Here is a 6000-nt window from a genome sequence, read left to right on the forward strand (position 1 = left end):
CGGTGAGACTGTCAGGAAGTACAGACAGCTGATAGTGCAAAATTGCAGTCAGTTACCTATAACACAGGTCCTCAAGTTCTGGCAACATCTTTGCCCAATCTTAGCTAGGCTAATATATTCCTTCAGGTGCTTAGGCTTTGGCTTGAGAATTCAACTTGTATTTCATAAAGGCTTCACATTACAGAATACCAGAGGAACTATCAACATTATGGATATGTCTTTGGAAACTCCAATGAGGTTTCTGCTACTTCATTGATTCCTGTGAATGACTGGAGTGGATCAGAACTAAAGTGTCAGTTCCCTCCTGAAGATGCGATCCCGTTTTCCTTCTGAAATCTCCTAAAAAAAAAGCTCTGCATGTCTTTTATTTTCTAGAATTATGATTTGGTGACTTGAAGAAATATTGGAGAGACTGCAATTTGTTGTACTAATCAACACACAAGACCTTATCCTTGAGACAGATAGTAATTGTCCATTCAAAGTGACAGTCAGCTTTGTAATGAGTATTTAGTCCAAAGCAGGGATTCCCATCTTGGGGTCCACAGACCACTTGGTTAATGATAGGAGTCCATGGCATAAAAAAGGTTGGGAATCCCTGGTCGAAAGGGTCACACCTAGCAACAAAATTTTGCACTGTCTATCTGACCGGTAATAGGCGAAAGCTGAAAACAGATGATATGACCAAATGTTTCCTTACTTTGTAAAGCATCAGCAGCTCAAAAAAATTAGCTAACTATGTAAGTTATCTGCTTGTAATCAGCTGTTAGGGTAACTTACATGGGAAGGGAGAGCAGTGAAAGCATAAAGATATTACAACATCACTTATTTTTATTCGGAGAAATCAAGAGCTGCCAAGGTAAACAATGGCATTGTGCAAAATTAACCCAGCAGATCATTAAGAAACTAAAATCAACTGAGTTGTTTGTGTCCTTTTTGAAAGCTGTACAACTGGACAATAATGATGCTAAACCACTTTCAAGCAACACACATCAAAGTTCCTGGTGAACGCAGCAGGCCAGTCAGCATCTCTTGGAAGAGGTACAGTCGACGTTTCCGGCCGAGACCCTTCATCAGGACTAACTGAAAGAAGAACTAGTAAGAGATTTGAAAGTGGGAGGGGGAGGGGGAGATCCAAAATGATAGGAGAAGACAGGAGGGAGAGGGATGGAGCCAAGAGCTGGACAGTAGATTGGCAAAAGGGGATACGAGAGGACCATGGGACAGGAGGCCTAGGGAGAAAGACAGGCGGGGGGGAACCCAGAGGATAGGCAAGGGGTATAGTGAGAGGGACAGAGGGAGAAAAAGGAGAGAGAGAAAAAGAATGTGTGTATATAAATAAATAACGGATGCGGAATGAGTGGGAGGTGGGGCATTAGCGGAAGTTTGAGAAGTCAATCTTCATGCCATCAGGTTGGAGGCTACCCAGACGGAATATAAGTTGTTGTTCCTCCAACCTGAGTGTGGCTTCATCTTTACAGTAGAGGAGGCCGTGGATAGACATATCAGAATGGGAATGGGACGTGGAATTAAAATGTGTGGCCACTGGGAGATCCTGCTTTCACTGGCGGACAGAGCGTAGGTGTTCAGCGAAACAATCTCCCAGTCTGCGTCAGGTCTCGCCAATGTATAGGAGGCCACACTGGGAGCACCGGACGCAGTATATCACCCCAGCCGATTCACAGGTGAAGTGTCCCCTCACCTGGAAGGACTGTCTGGGGCCCTGAATGGTGGTAAGAGAGGAAGTGTAAGGGCATGTGTAGCACCTGTTCCGCTTACACGGATAAGTGCCAGGAGGGAGATCGGTGGGGAGGGATGGGGGGGACGAATGGACAAGGGAGTCGCGTAGGGAGCGATCCCTGCGGAAAGCAGAGGCGGGGGGAGGGAAAGATGTGCTTAGTGATGGGATCCCGTTGGAGGTGGCGGAAGTTACGGAGAATAATATGTTTCACCCTGAGGCTGGTGGGGTGGTAGGTGAGGACAAGGGGAACCCTATTCCTAGTGGGGTGTCTAAACCACTTTCTCTTTGGTTTAAGATCGGAATCCATAGAAATAAAATTCTTTAAGGTTAGCACCATTGACTGAGAAGACTGATGCTCTTCAATATTTACAAAGTCATCTTTGCAATCTTGGAAGCAAACCTGATTTTGATATTGAAGTCTAGAACACAGAAATATTTGACAGAAGTATTGTAGCCAAGCATGAACTATCTTTGTTGTGTACTTAATATTTCAGTAATATTTTAAATATTATTAAGTATTTTTATTGTTTAAATAATTCATTACAACTATATGTAAAAGTACGTGAATGGCGTACATCATCACACCGTCACATCATTAAATATACACTCCCTGCATCAAGTTAAACGAAACAAAACTAAGGCACATATCCCCCGGATCCATGATTTTCTTTCAATTAGTTTTATGCTTTGGAGTTATAAAATGTAACTATCTGATGAAAGGAAGTGGACTCAGCAGGTTGCCATTTTGATTAAACTTAGGTCAAATTTTTGTAAGTTTTTCAAAGTAATCTTTCGATAATTGAAAGCAGTGATGAGTGGGCTGGAATGAATGGGAAAATATCAAAGCATTTGTGAGATAAATTTGCATTTCCCAGAACCTTCACATTACCAATTACTGTAAAGGGAAAGGAGTTTAAAGTTAGACAAAACTTGCTGAAACCATTCAAAGTGTTGGCTAGACACTTTCTGGGGTACTTAGAGCAAACTTGGTGTCACTTCAAGGAGGAATATACTTGAATTAGATGCAGTTCTGAGAAGATCCACTAATTTGTTTCCTGGCACGAAGGGGTTAACTTACGAAGAATGTTTGAGTGGATTGTGTTCATTGCAATTAAGAAAAATGAGAGGAGACCTTACTGAAATATCTCTGAGGAAGTTAGACCAACATCTCTGAGATGTTCTTATTTGTCGGGCATCTGGTAACAGAGGTCAAGGTCCACGTGTTTGTAATTAAATTAAATTGGTAAATTGTTAAATTGGTTCATACTGTCACATGTACAGTGAACAACATTGCTTTGTCTGCCAAGCATACTGATCATTTATTACATCAGTGCATTGGGGTAGTACAAGGGAGAATTGAAAGACTGAGATAGAGTGGACGTGGAGAGAATGTTTCCAACAGTGGGAGAGTCGAGGATCAGAAGGCACAGCTTCAGAATAGAAACACTTCCCTTTAGCACAAAGATAAGGAGGAATTTCTTTAGCCTGTCTATGGAATTCATTGCTACAGATAGCTGTGAAGGCCATGTCATTAAGTATATTTAAAGTGGATGTTGATAGGTTCTTGATTAGTTAGGACATCTATGGGGAAAAGGCAGGAGAAAGACGTTGAGAGGGAAAATAAATCTGCCAGGATTGTATGGCGGAGCAGAATCGAAGGGCTAAATGGACTAATTCTGTTCCTATTCTTATTGTCTAAAGCAGTAAGTGTTATAGTTACAGGGAAAGTGCAGTGCAGGTAGTCAAAGGGGTGCAAGGCCGTAATGATGTAGACTGTGAGGTCAAGAGTGCATTTTACTGTCCATTCGTATTTCCTGCATGCATCCAGATAGCTGAATCAAACTTCTTACCGTAAGCTTGCAACATATCCTATTTCTCCAGCTCGTAGGTGAGATCCAAGATAAAGAATAACAGTGAATGTGCGGCAACAAGGAGAATAATAATTGCAGAGGGTTCAGGATCTGGCCGACAGTAATGTGCCACTTGGTTAGGGTGGGGTAGGAGGGCGGAAGTAAGGAAGTCAGATGATGGGTATACTTACTTGTTAGGGCTTACCACATGAGAACCTGGCTTGAGCAGTTGTTGATGAGTACACCTGGTATGTATCACTAGAGCTGGTATTCTAATCGGGGTGGCTGAAGTGCTGCACGTTGGGGTATGAAACCCTTCTGCCATGCTGATGGAGGCAGCCTGGCATACAGTCCCAATTTAGCTTTTTGTGATTGATTTCCAAAAACAAACAGCCCGGGCTATAGGTATACTCTATATAGTTATTGTTTTTACCTTATTCTAGCTCAATGCACTATGTAATGATCTGATCCGAATAAACAGTTGCAAGACAATCTTTTCACTCCGTCTTGGTACATGTGACAGTAATAAACTATTTACAATATTAATACCAGTGGCTCTAACTGCTGATTTTGCAGGCTTCTCTAACATGGTTCAGATGGTGACAATGCTCATTAATACTTAACAGTGAGTTGACTTGCTCATCATGTGGTTTGGAGAAATCCCACAGTTCACTCTGGGAGCACTGGAGATATTCCTATTGCATGCCTGACAGTGAGAGACTCTCTTTCTTTGAAAGTGATTGAACAAAGTTAAATACTTCATGGAAGATTTGATAATCATGGTAACTAGAACCAAGGCGATTTACAGACTGTCAGAGTAATCAACCACTCAATATGAAATAAATATTAAAATCCTCAAACTACTCAGAAGGTCAGGCAGTATCTGCTGAGAGGGAAAAAACAGTGTTAACGTTTTAGGCTGTTGACCATTCAGAATCTAATCAATCTGCTTCACTGATGGTATCTGGAAAGTTTGACTCATTACTGGATATGGTGAATTTAGATAACTTTGTAGGTCAAAGTCCGTTTGTGATGGATAATCGTAACTGGATCTGCAACAGGAATATGATAGGAACTCTGCTGGTAAGTTCTTGAAAGCCTAGAAATGTCACTGCAGAGATGCCATCTAAATCATGGGACTGACAAAGTGAATGTACGCAGGTTCTTTTAATAAATGAATGTGCTCCTTGTTGAGAATATGAACTTATGGCTGGATGTACTGTAGATATTTCAGTGACTGTAGATATTGGAGAAAATCATACTTGACTCAAGTGATTGATCTACTACGACTATTAAATACTGATACTTAGATATCTGTGTACAAGAAACCATTTGTCTGGAATAAAGAGTTGTACACTTAGAAATTTGAAGAGTAATGTTTACAATGAGCAGAATTCACACCCAAGAATTGAAAATAGAAATAACATCCATGTTGCTTATTTTTATCAAAACTTATGAAAAAAAACTGATCGCAAATTTTCTATAGGTGTGAGTTTTCCCAATTGAAGAGTGATTTCAAATAAGTTAAAAGTAAGCTTATTATCAAAGTACATATATGTCACCAAATACAACGCTGAGATTCATTTTCTTGCAGGGATACTCAATAAATTCATAATAGAATCAATGAAAGACCACATCAGCTTGGGTATTCAACCAGTGTGCAAAAGACACAGGCTGTGCAAATAAAAAAATAAGTTAATAATAATACTAAATAAGTAAGCAATAAATATCAAAAACATGAGATGAGGAGTCCTTGAAAGTGAGTCCATGGGTTGTGGGAACATTTCAATGATGGGGCAAGTGAAGGTGAGTGAAGTTATCCCATTTGGTTCAAGAATCTGATGGTTGAGGGTGTAATAACTGTTCCCGAATCTGATGGTGTGAGTCCCGAAGCTCCTGTTCCTTCTTCCAGATTGCAGCAGTGAGAAGAGAGCATGGCCTGTGAGGTGTGGATCCCTGATGATGAATGCTGCTTTCCTGTGACAACTTTGTGTATATGTGCTCAATGGTGGGGGGAAGCTTTACCCGTGATTAACTAGGCTGCAGCCATTACTTTTGGTAGGATTTTCCATTCAAGAGCATTGGTCCTTCTATACCAGGATGTGATGCAACCAGTCAATATACTCTCCACTAAAAAGTCTATAGAGGTTTGTCAAATTTTGGGATGTTATGCCAAATTTTGGCATACTCCTGAGGAAGTAAAGACACTGTTGTGCTTTCTTCATAAATGCACTTACCTGTGGGCTTAGGACAGAATATCCAAAATGATAACACCGAAGAATTTAAAGTTGCTGACCGTCTCCACCTCTGATCCGCCAATGAGGACTGGCTCATGGGCCTCTGGTTTTCTTCTCCTTAAGTCAATAATCAGATCAATGGTCTCGCTGACATTCAGTAAGTGTTTGTTGTTAT

This window comes from Mobula birostris, chromosome 14 (genome assembly GCF_030028105.1).
Source record: "Mobula birostris isolate sMobBir1 chromosome 14, sMobBir1.hap1, whole genome shotgun sequence".
Classification (NCBI taxonomy): Eukaryota; Metazoa; Chordata; class Chondrichthyes; order Myliobatiformes; family Myliobatidae; genus Mobula; species Mobula birostris.